The following is a 13607-nucleotide window of genomic DNA, read 5'->3' as shown; positions in this document are numbered from 1 at the left end:
TACACTATTTATACTTTGCATACAAAGAAATTAACCGCCTTAACCTGTGTGTTGCATTGTACTATGTTTTTACTCCTCCATAGTTAAACAAGAAAACCCATTAATATTATTTCCATTAAACTCCACAGACAAAATGCTACTGTCAGTGTATTAAACGAATGCATGAATGGACGTTTTGTGTTAATATTTGCCGGAAAATGCTGCAAGTATACCCGCTGTTGTTGTCTGACCCGATTAATCCCATTCAAACCTACTGACAGAACTATTGAGAGCTCCATGAACCACGTGACCGCGCGGCGGCGAGATCAAAGCGTGTCGCAACTCTGTTTCTCAACGGCTCTGGGGTTACCATACTTGGCCACATGTCATGTCACTTTCATTTAATAACTCTTATCTCACTAGTTGTTACGTGAGTACAGATCTAGACACAGGGGTAAGTATGAACAATTAATGGTTTATTGAATTGGTAGGTCAGTATTGAAGACGGGGAACTTGAGGTGAGTAATCCAACACTGAGTTTGTCCAGGGAGGTGAATACTGGGAGTAACAGGAATCCTTTGCCTTTCAGGAACTTGTGGAGACGGAGACCAGGAGAACAGGGGGACAGGAGATCGGGAAGCACACACCTCAGCGTGGAGTTTGGAGCTGCAGATGACATGCACAACTGGAGGAAGAGAATTCAGGTAAGTAACACAGGTAAGTCACTCTGCTAGTATCAGACGATAATACCAGTAGGTTGAGTCCACTTCGCATTAATGAGATCGGACAATGGGTGAAGCTGAGGTGTGTGCTTATAAACTGTGCCTGATTGATGAGGTGATGAGGGACAGGTGCAGGTGATTAGTATTCCGGAGAGGCAGTGCGTTGTGACTGGCTGAGGGGAGAACCTGACCGACTTGTAACACTAGTAAGATCTGCTTTTTTTTTTTTTTTACTTTTGTTATGTTGTGACTAGTCTAAATAGCCACAGTAGAGTTCAATTAAATATTTTATTATAAAAAAAAAAATTCTTAACATTTCAAATAAGTACGGTAACGCTTTAGATTACAGTCCGCAATGTACCACGTAATTAAACAGAATTCACAGCGCACCTATTTGTAACTATAGAGTACCTCCACAGCACCTACTCGTCTCGTAGGTATAAGGGAACAATATGCAACGTTTGGGGAATAAGGGGGTAATAACCTGTGGAATTATAAAGCATTTATACTGTAAGTAGCTATTTTATAACTAAAGGGCACGATAGGCATGCTTACTGTCTAGAAATGTAGTAGTCTTTTGTTTGAACTGTTAACCTTGCTGTAAGAAGTATTTGGGTGAAAGGTCACGTTCTCTGTCTACCCAAGAAGCTGAAGCAAACACAGACAGGGGGAGTGCAAAGTAGTTGTGTGCGAGAATGACACAAGTGGATAGAAGACTATAAAAGGCTGGAAGAAGAGATGGACGAGGCCGGCAATTGCGTGGCGAAGACTGTCATGAATCTAGTGGTTTAGGTCACTCGCTCACCACATGGACTCTTGCACTGCACTAACTGTTGCATGTCACATCAGACAACAATTCCCATCATTCATTGCACTGACGACACCCACAGCTGATTGCACTGATCACACACCCTACATAAACCATGGACTTCCTCTTCCTCTCTACTGAGTATTGTATAGCGTATATGCTAGCGATAGCTACTCTACGGAGCCCACTCAGTTGTTCTAGTCTTGCCTTGCTAGTTTTCTCGTGTTTGATACCTGCCCGTGTTTCCTGGATTAACCCTTTGCCTTGCCGTTCGGACTTTGTTTGCACCTCGTTTGGATTTTTGCTTGTGTACCTGGATTATCTCTCTGACTTGCCCTCTTGGATATTGTTCGCCGATCGTCGACCCACGCTTGCCCTATGATTACTCTTAGTCTTGCCTGTGTTGTTCCTGTTTGCCATTTCATGAACCTTGCTTGTTTTGTGACCTTGCCTTTGAATAAAGCTTGCAAATGGATCCGCACGTCTCACGTCGTGTTCGCCCCGTAACAAAGACTTCTTGTTTGTTGTTTTGTTATTTGCTTATGAGTTACTAATCGGTCTATGAGTAATTAATTCTTAAATAACTAGTTATCAGAACCTGAATAAATCCTTATTTCGAGCTTCAAGTGGTCCGAACTCGGCTGAACTAGCACGGACACCGGAAGGAGAAACTTGAAACTTCATTCAGCATCTACCCAACAGAGAGATAATTATAGAATTGTATATAATATATAGAATATAGAAGAACCTGTTCTGAGAAATATGGATGTGAATGGTAGGTTTTAATTCCCCATACCGGTATAGAAACACTACTGTGTGTGTTTGTTTTTTTTTGCATAAGTGGTTGCAAATTTGTATTTTTTTTCTGTTCTTGGAAAAGATCTATTAAAATTGTTAAATAAAAATATTTCTGTAATTTAAGGTCTTTGGACCTTGCATTTAACTATGTAATACAGTTCATTGTTAATAACTTTGAAACACATCTATTGTAGCATTACTAAAATTGTTTAATGTTATACTTACACAGTAACTACACGTAACAAGAGGGTAACAAGGCTTCACTTTAGATTACAGCCCGCAGATCTTACTCTTACACAGTAACTACACGTAACAAGAGGGTAACAAGGCTTCACTTTAGATTACAGCCCGCAGATGTTAAATTTACACAGTAACTACACGTAACAAGCAGGGTAAAAAGGCATCGCTTTAGATTACAGCCCGCAGATCTTACTCTTACACAGTAACTACACATAACAAGAGGGTAACAAGGCTTCGCTTTAGATTACAGCCCGCGGACGTTACACTTACTCAGTAATTACACGTAACAAGAGGGTAACAAGGCATCGCTTTAGATTACAGCCTGCGGATGTTACACTTACACAGTAACTACACGTAACAAGGGTGTATGTTTGCATAGTACTTAAGAAAAATGTTGTACATTTTATTCTACTTTCCTCAAACCACATACGGAAGTTCAAGTGCACCAACAGCACTACAGCTATAAAAAAATAAAAAATAAAAATTTGGTAAATGTACATGTATATTATGATGTTTTATTTACATGTTATATCCTGGGAGCAGCTGGAAACAGGTAATCTAGTTTTCCACTGTACTGCACCTCAACGTACATGATTCGCTGCTGACATGACCATATGCAATGCTCTTTTATCAGGTAAATTTTCATATAAATTTTTAAACCAACTCATAGCAGAGACTCATTACAAAATTTCCCCATACTTTAGTAATCTCGACTATGGTGGTTTTAACTTTATTATAATTACTAAATTATACAGTAGTATAGGCCTACTACAGTTTACTATTTGTTTCAATGTCATGTAAGATATATGTTGTAATACAATAAGTACCCAGTATGTAGTGAAAAATATACTGCATTGTATATTTTATGTTATTACAGTGAGGCAACTTGTTACAAATCATAATATTGTTGCCAAACACAGTAGGTCATGCATACCACATGTCATGAGTCCGGGCCCGGCAGTTCTTCCCGTCTCCACCAGAGGTCACAATCTCCCTTCCTCCCGGACTCATCTCCCGTAAACACATACACCTGTCACATTACATACACCTGTCACATCACACACACCTGTCCCACTCATTACACCCCTAGCTGTTCCCCATTGTCATGGACTATTTATATACCACTCTCCCACCACTCTGCCTGGTTCCATTAAGTGTTTTTTGAAATTGTGGTTGTACTGTTTGTTTCGAGTGTTTGCTCTGGGCTGGGATACACGCACCTCGTTGCCGTTTTTGTATCCCAGTCCTTTTCTGTTTTGTTTTTTTGTGCCGTGTTGGCCTTTTTGTTTCTATTAAATACCCTCACCTGCATTTGGACCCAGACTCCGTCTTTTCCACGGCACCCTCGCAGCGTGCCGTGACACCACATAATCTTAGAATAGTTACATTACATATGAAATACAGTATAAATACTTTTAATTTTCCAAGTCATTACCCCCTTATCCCCCAAACTTTGCACATTGTTTCCGTTTACCTACAGGTACGTACAGCTTTAAATTATGCTCACGCGGAAAATTGTGTCATACATATCACGTAATTTCAGAATAGGTACCCTTTAGTTATAAAATACTTCTGCAGGTTATTACACCCTTATTCCCCAAACGTTGCATATTGTTCCCTTATACCTACGAGTAGGTACTGTGGAGGTACTCTATAGTTACAAAATAGGTACACTGTAAATTCTGTTTAATTATGCGGTACATTGCGGACTGTAATCTAAAGCGTTACCGATCATTTTAACACACTGTCTCATCATGTGTATATTTATCTTCATTTCAGCTGAAAGGGAAGACCAAAGGAAGGCCTGTCATAGGATTTGAATTTGGCTATCTTGTGCGTTTACGGAGAAGACCAAAAGCTGCAAAGGCAAACACTTCCAATGGTGCGTCTGTGTTTGGTCTCAGCACCTTGACTGAACTGTACTGCAGTTATATTTTGCACAACATGTGATATTTCTTCAACTTTGCTTTACACATCCCATGATGGCCCCATCAGGAAGAACCCCCAGAAAAGTCTCAAGTTGAAGTAGTAATAATTCATACAATTTACCAAGTCAGCAAATTCATATGACATTGTACGAGTGTACTCATACAAAATTCTACCACTTTTACATTCTACAACTGCTGACATTGGCCATTGCCTCAACTCTCATGCAGATTGTGCTCATAGTAAGTAGTCAGAGCATTTGTATAATAAAGTTTATTTTAAGTCCATTGTAGTATTTATTAACCTTTACAAATTGGTGCAGCATCTTCCTGTTCCAACAGTTCTGTCCACACCTCACAGTCTGCCTTTCTTTCCGTGTTGATCTGTCTAAGAAGCAAGAGTCTGGAAATTAGTCTTCCATTAATTTGGCCAAATCAGACCACTTAATGCTGTTCACACCAAGAACAAGAAATATAATGGGAAATATTTTAGCATCCACACCAACAGACGAAAACTATCTGTTTACTGTTATACACGCTGAAGTTACAGTATGTTGTTGTTTGCTATTTGCTTTTGTCAAGGTTTTTATTGTTCATCATGTGATAAATTCTCTTTGTTTCTGTCTTGCAGGATTTCTCACAGACTACTTAGTGCTTCTGCATCAGCTCCCCACAATATCAGCCCTTCCAGAAGCTTCTACATTGCTCTCTCTCTCATGTGGCACATCTGCTCTCAGCCCTTTACTGCCAACTTCCAGTCTTAGCAAGTCTACTTGTATTAATTTCACTCCTGTCACTATATATATATATATATATATATATATATATATATATATATGTATATATATATGTGTATGTATTTGTGTATATATATATATATATATATATATATATATATATATATATATATATATATATATAATTGTTAACCATTTTAATTGGCCCTGCACTTAGTCACAATAGAAGCAAACAATGATTACAGGAGAATAATAATCTTAAAATATTAAAATATTGTTTTTAAACTTTTTTTTGACTATTTGTTCATTAGGGAAGGAAGGGAAGAAAATAGTATTTATTTTTCACCTGGAGCCTCAAAACTCCTGGTTTGTAAAATGTTATTTGGCATCTTATGACATCTTCTGTAAACAAATTCTCTTTATTTTGTTTAATTTAGACAATGCTTTTTTAAAGGGTTTTTTATTGCAGATTTTTTAGTTACATATTTATTTCCATGTAATGATTCCATGAATCATTACTTTATCAATCAGTTATTGTTTTGAGTTATGTTTCACTCTTACTGCTTTTTTGTTTTTGATTTTATTTATTTATTTTTCATAGTAGCACAAACTGGCGAGAGAGAGTGCTGTTCTGGGCACTATGTTTGTCTTGGAAAAGTTTGACATATCAATAAACTTTGGGAAATTTGTAATGTGTGCAATGTGTGTGTGTGTGTTCTATTTATATATTCCAGTAGGTCAACTGGCAGAGCTAAGAATAGTAAGTTTGTAGGGTCCATTTCCAGGAAACATAAAAGTGATTAATTGTACCTTTAATACACTATACATAAACTGTAAATATTACAGAAGCAAAATTGAATAGTAGAAAAATACTGCACGTTTGAATAATTATGTTGTTTTTGTAAGCAAATGAAACATTTTGACATTTATTATTTTTCACACAGTATATGCACACTTTTGAGTTTAAATATTGTACATTAATATTAGTGTAAACAATGTATACAATGGGAACCATTACACCCTTGTTTGGAAAAAAACAAACAAACAAACACTAATCAACAAATTTATTGCTGCATCAAGTTAACCACATGATGCAATTCGTTGTTGCAGTTTTATGTTGAGTGGAGACAAATAAATCTTGAACTGGTTCTCTATCCATTCACCACAAGAACCCGGAAGATCCTGTTACAAATGATCATATATGGACAAGTGTGACGCCTCTGCTCAACTGGGTTGCCATTGGCTTTGAAGTTCTCTTGGCACTCGCAGAACTTGTTGTGATTGGACAATCTTTTAACCCAAATTAATGTTGCAAACAATACAATGTCGTGGCCTAGTGGATAGAGAGTTGGACTTGTAACTCGAAGGTTGTGTGTTCAAGTCTCAGGTCCGGCAGGAATTGTAAGTTGGGGAGTGAATAACCAACACTCTCTCCACCCTCAAAACTTAGACTGAGGCACCGAACCCCCAACTGCTCTCCGGGTGCCGTAGCAATGGCTGCCCACTGCTCTGGGTGTATGTTCACTACTGCGTGTACACTTGGATGGGTTAAATGCAGAGCACAAATTCTGAGAATGGGTCATCATACTTGGCCACACACCACTTCCCCTTTCTCTCTACTGGGCCCCTGCATGGAAGGGCAGTAAAACATGCACAGGTCTATTCTCAGTATCACAACAACTTGTCAATATGCAAGTAGCAAGTCGTAGTTATCTTAGAATAAGAATAGACCCAAAAAATATATACATCAGTGACTATTTGGAATGGGCTCCATTTATTTCATTAGATCAGGAGCAAGAATACAGTGTTGACAGTAAACAAAGACACCAATTTAAACCGCTAATACATACTGTGACACTTTATTGCACTATTACACAATGTCAATATGTCATTCAGTAAGACAAGGTACAGGCAGTGTGTGGTTTATGATGCAAAAGCCATACAATTCCTGCAATTCAACGAATCATGATATAAAAGGACCTAATTTGTATCTCTGTGTTAGAAATGTCTCATCTTTGTCCTCTGTGTTGAATGGAAGATGTTAAGATATCCAAAGTTCATTAAATGTAGAAACTTGGTGGCGTGTCTGATTAAAACACTGGAAGGAACACCAGTCCTTTGTTCTCTTTTTATTCCACTGAAGTGAATAATCACAAATATTAACAGCTGACATGACATGCAGTTCACAAATTCATGTGGAACAGGACTACCATGTGGAACAGGACTACCATAAACAGAATGGTTTTAGGTCACTACAAACAATATAAAAAAGAACAATAAAACTCCTACAAACAACTCATTAATACATCAATATTATACTCAATCCAAATAAGGATTACATATCTAAATTCAAATAAACAAATTCAAACTATACAACTGACAAACAAACTTACGTAACGCATCCTAAGGAAAGGACTCAAAGCACATGGTTGGGTGTCCATTCAAACAACCACACCTCACCAATGCAAGAAAGGGGACAAAAGGAAGGAAGTGAGGTCTATTTATAGACCTTAACCAGGGGAACATGGGTAATGTAGTGCACCATATATGGAGTTCACTCTAAATGTAATTTTCTAGGAATTGTGGGAGATGTAGTGCAAAGTAAATAAGGGGGAAAAAAAGAAAAAAGGAAACAAATGAAACAAATTCACAACACTCTGCAGGTGCTAAACATCAGTAATGTGCACGCTCATCTTGCTCATCATACAGTACAGTCCATGCAGTCTCTTCTAATGCATCTTTCAGCATTCCCTTCATAACGAAGTCATTAATCGGGACCATATGTTCATGTCTTAATTAAAACAATCATAGTAATAATATGCATTGTTTACACAATTAAATGGTGTATTTACCAAACACCATCCCTAATACAGAATATTCACCATACTTTATTATCCGACACCATGTACAATGCTTTACTTGAAGATACAGCATAAAGACAAAGCTAAAGTAGCATATAAAGACAAATCATATTGAAGAGAAATAAAAATTAGTTATTTAAAACCATAATATTTTAATCAGATGAAGCCACCCAAATGCATGCATAGTAAAATGTCCTGTATCATAGAATCACATTCAGTTTCCTGCACATCATCAGAGCTCTCCTGGTTTTCTTCCTCTTGCTTGCTTGTCCATGTCCCCATCATAAACTTCTTCCATGTGTAACCCCCTAGAGTTTTACACTGTTCTATACTTCAATTCAATGCAGTAGGGGTCGCTGTATGAATTCGTTAACTGAGACGTAGAGATTTGGAGAAGAAAAAAAAACTTTTCAGCTGGTACGCACGAGTATGTTCATGGGTTTCAAAAGGATTTCATATTGATGTCGATCGAGAAGTTATTTCTATAAACTCTGACTGTTTTTTTAATTGCCTGATTCCACCCTGTGACATGATCAACTGTGAGCTTTTGTGAGCTATGGCGAGCCAGACCCTGTGATTCTGTGAATGGTCTGCACCGTGGGATTCTTTTCAATTAAGTTACAGCTAAGCTATTACTTCATACACACACTACCCGGGTAGTAGGATAAAACAAGGCCTTATACATACATTCATCTTACATTACACACACACCAACTTGCAAAGGAACCAGGAGGACTTTTGGACATTTTCTTTTTTTCTTCTTCTCTTTCTTTGCTTCCTCTGACCTGTTATGCACAACCTGGACTAAATATAGAATTTGTTTCCCATTTCAGCAGTGTTGTGTTGGGACAATACAGCAAAATACTAATTTGTTCTTGTATTATTTGTTTTTTGTTATATGTGCAATAAATGTGCTGTCTGTTAGCTGCTTCATACCATTTGGCCCAAATTTCATTTTTATCATCCCAAGAGTCAAACCTAGCCTAGAGGTTGGTGTGCTGTGTGTGGTGTTAATGGTACAAGTTTAGTTCAGTCTGATTGTCTGTGGAAAGAACTTGTCTTGCAGTCTGCTGGTGAAGGTTCTGTGATAACATCTGCCTGATGGTGACGGTGAGAGCAGTCCATGGCTCGGGTGGCTAGAGTCTCTTACTCACACAACACCTGGTGTAAATGTCATGTATTTAGGGTGTGCTAAATCAAACAATATATAGTATTTTTATTTATAATTGTTGCACTGGACTTATCATTAATTCTTGTTGGAGGTATGGGCCAAAAGAATCTTGCAGTTGTTAATTTGTGAAGTTTCTTTTATGGGCCGTAACATCTGAGCTGTCGCAGTAGAGCTGTTCGTGAATGCAGTCTTCACAGCAGATATCTGATGGCTTCAGGCAGCGGTGCTTCACTTGGTGACCATTGAATTGATATCTTCATCAACTGGATTCATCCTCCTTCAAACAAACAGACAAAACAATAACTCTAGAGAAATAGTATTGGTGAATTCAGGTGCAGGTGTCAGAACTAACCAGATTCAGTCATTTCATGCCCAGAGATGATGCACAGCTAATTTGCTCATTCTAGGAGCTATAAAAATATGCATGTGTGAAAAACTATAACTGCTGACTTGAAGTAACTGCTGTCTTTTGAGAGATCAACATCACCACACATAAAGGCACTGAATACAGACATACCAATGTAAATGTGCAACTTTCCAGCTTTCTCTTTTCTGTTTGGGCACAAGAAGACCATGTTCATTCCTCATTCATCAGGACTGGTTTGACCGGCTTGCTGTGACTGATTTTCTTTTTCGTTTTTGGTCTTCAGCAGTAAAACAAGAAAATATCTATTGACCCCATGTTTAAGTATTATTGTTGTTTAAACATAAATTAAGCAGTTATAGTAGTAAACTTCAAGCTCAAGTTCCCTGGCAACTCTAGCAGGCTCCTGAGTTCATCTGTATACATCCGATTCAGAGTCTGAGAAAAGGCCATCATGCAAACTCTCAGTTTCTACCTTACAATAGAGCACGAAAAAAAAAACCATGCAAGTCAGTGACGGAGTAAAGGAATAAGATGACGATGAATAGGCAGAGAAAGGCAGAATTTTGTGTGCAAGTTTAACAGAACGAGAGGAAAGCAGCATTAGAAAAAGCTGTATCTTCAATAGCAAGCTAAATTAATATTAATTTTATTAAACATGATTACATGCTGCCATATTATTGAAGGCAGTTTAAAAAGTAAGTAAAGTCAAAAGTAAAGTCGTGACGTATTGTCAAGTATGGTGACCCATACTCGAAATTGGTGCTCTGCGTTTAACCCATCCAAGTGCACACACACAGCAGTGAGTAGTGAACAAATCCACACACACACACCGTGAACACACACCCGGAGCAGTGGGCAGCCATGCTGCAGCGCCCGGGGAGCAATTGGGGGTTCGGTGCCTTGCTCAAGGGCACCTCAGTCGTGGTATTGAGGGTGGAGAGAGCGCTGGACATTCCCTCCCCCCACCTACAATTCCTGCCGGCCGGGGGCTCGAACTCGCAACCTTTCGATTACTAGTCCGACTCTCTAACCATTAGGCCACGACTTCCCCCAAGTCTCTTAAAGGCCTCTTCACACCAAGAATGAGTCCACACCGCAGCTATTTAACATTTAATGACACAGAGGAACAATATCGTTGGAATCTCTTTCAGAACAATTTCAGAATCCACCAGATTTTAAAGAGCTTGAGCATTTAAATGGTAGAGAACATAACCGCAATGCACGCTTATAATAAACAGAATATTACTGTCTGTTGGTGTAGATGCTAAAATACTTCTCATTATAGTTATTGCTTTTGGTGTGAATAGCTTTAAGTGATCTGATTTGGCCAAATTAATTGAAGGTCTGATTTGTCACGTGACAAGTTAAACTAGCATTTCCAGACTCTTGCTTCTTAGACAGATCAACACGAAAGAAAGGCAGACTGTGAGGTGTGGACAGAACTGTTGGAACGGGAAGACCAATTTGTAAAGGTTAATAAAGACTACAATGGACTTAAAAGTTTATAATAATTGTAGAAGTTGCACAATTTATTTGTGCAACTGCTACAATTGTGTACGCCTGCTGTTGCAGTTTTTCTGATGCTCTGCTCATGCTGCGGACATAGGAGGTATTTTTACAAGTTTATGTCAGTGTGAAGCTTATAGCTTTGATGTCATACAGGAAATGAGGTTGTATCTTGGCAACGCTTTTGCCAAATGACAGAAAACTTGGTAGTCATCAGCAGAACCCTGATGATTTAGGCATGTCTTTGGTGAGAGTACCATGTACTGATCAGTCTTAGCTAATAGCCTAAGTTAATTATTAAATATACGGTAACTATAAATTTTTAATGCAATCACAATGAATGAATGACATCTTTCATCTGCTCTGATGTTAATCATCCCTTTTAAACCAACTACAAGACACCTTTTGCTGTATGGCAAGCCGTTTTAATATTTAATCTATTAGCCATACTAGTATCTGTTTTCATGCTACTAGTAGTTTTTTTTTTTTTTTAGATACTAGTATCTTTTACATTAAGTACACTCTAAAAAATGCTGGGTTATTTTCTTTACCCAAATGCTGGGTTCAGCCCGCTGGGTCATTTTATTGGGTTGTTTTTAATATGTTTACCCAGGTGCTGGGTAGTTTGTGTACATTTTATTTCATTTATAAAGTCTTTACTGTGCTGTAAATTGTATTATATTACGCAATGCAACATAAGGACATTGTAGGTTTAGGGGTGGAGATTGGGTGGGTTTAAGGATCAGGGGGTGGAGATGGGTAGGTTCAGGTATTTGTAAGGTGGGAGGGGTTAGATCTGGATCTAACCACACCCCCTGGATCTTGTGGCCTGCAGTGAGACCCTCCACGCTGCGTCAGCAGCGGTCGGTCGTTTCGTATGATAGAAACGCCTTTTTCCTTGCATAACAAATGGATTTTATTCGTTATAGTACTGAGTTTAAGTTAATTTGATGTTAATATATGTTGTCTAATCTCCATACTGTTTTTTTTTATGGGCAGGTTGTGGAGTCAGTCGTGGCAACTCTCAATGAGTGAAACGCAAAGGCAGCCCTTCACAGGCTCAGATTGACACACCGGCATGAACGCTATTTCAGTAAAAAGTGATTAGCCTACAGAGAACGGTTGAATACACATTAAAATGCTACTTTTAAATGTTAAATTTTTATGTCTAAAGTGCTTTTTTAAACGAGTTTAAATGTGTGTACTAATATTGTGAACTCTGCTGTATTCACCCAAATAAATTCAATTGGTCTCGTATTTTGTCCACGTGTTCTTGCTTAATAATAAATGTTCATCTTTTGATTATTGCTGTTTCCTCTAGTAATTCTGTGTGTGCGTACTGTATTTTTCATTTTATTTTTTTCAGTCCATTTTAAGCCAGCAATATAATACTTTTTAAACAACAGATGACTTAAATAAAACAACCCAGCATGTTTGGAAAAAACGTTTAACCCAACCAGCTGGGTCAAAATAACCCATGTGTTCTGTCCAATATTTACCCAGCGCTGGGTTACCAAATAACCCAAGCTGAGTTGCTTTTAACCCAGCATTTTTTTTATAGTGTGTTAGTACTTATTCATTAGCTACCAGTACCTTTTTAAAAGATACTAGTACTTATTCATTAGCTACCAGTACCTTTTTAAAAGATACTAGTACTTAACCTATTTATTAGATAGTACTTATTCATTACAAACAGTACAATTAAATAATAGTACCTTATTCTTTAGATACTAGTATGTATTAAATAGACACTAGTACTTAACCTATTTATTAGATAGTACTTATTCATTACAAACAGTACAATTAAATAATAGTACCTTATTCTTTAGATACTAGTTATTTATTAGATACTAGTACTCCCTTCAATAGTCACTAGTAACTATTCTGTTGTTACAAGTAACAAATTTAATTTTTTTTGTTATTGACTTCTATGGTGATCTGTCATTATAGGTACTGTACTGGGTCGCTGCTGGCCAAATGGGTGCCCTAAGCAGAATTGTATTCTTGTGGCCCCCTTCCCCCAAATATTATGGATGAAAAAAAAAAAACTACTATAGGGGTCAAAATAGAACTTTAATAAAATATAAAAGTAAATAAATAAATAAATTATCATTAAATTACATTATTTACTAATTACAATTTTAGCTCTAGGCAGTTACCTTTGGCTATTATTTTATTAATACAGTTGTCTGATTGATTTTTTTAGTCTCAAGCATTCAAAAATAACACAAAAGAAAACTGAGCAGTTGGCCGCCAAAAATGTAAGATATTTGAATAAGCCTAAATGTTTGATCAATGAGTTGATCATTCTGTAATGTATTACCAGGCCTTTGGCTTCCTTTACAGGCATTTATAAAAATATGTTATGTAAATATCTAAATTGTTTATTTTGTTTTAAATTATGTATTTTAACAGTGTTTTTCAATGAAACCATATAATTATTAATGAACCTATCATTATTGCCTCATTGTTTTTATATAATATATTTTAAGT

This window comes from Barbus barbus (genome assembly GCF_936440315.1).
Source record: "Barbus barbus genome assembly, chromosome: 25".
NCBI classification, from domain to species: domain Eukaryota; kingdom Metazoa; phylum Chordata; class Actinopteri; order Cypriniformes; family Cyprinidae; genus Barbus; species Barbus barbus.
Note: the sequence above shows the minus strand (reverse complement) of the source record.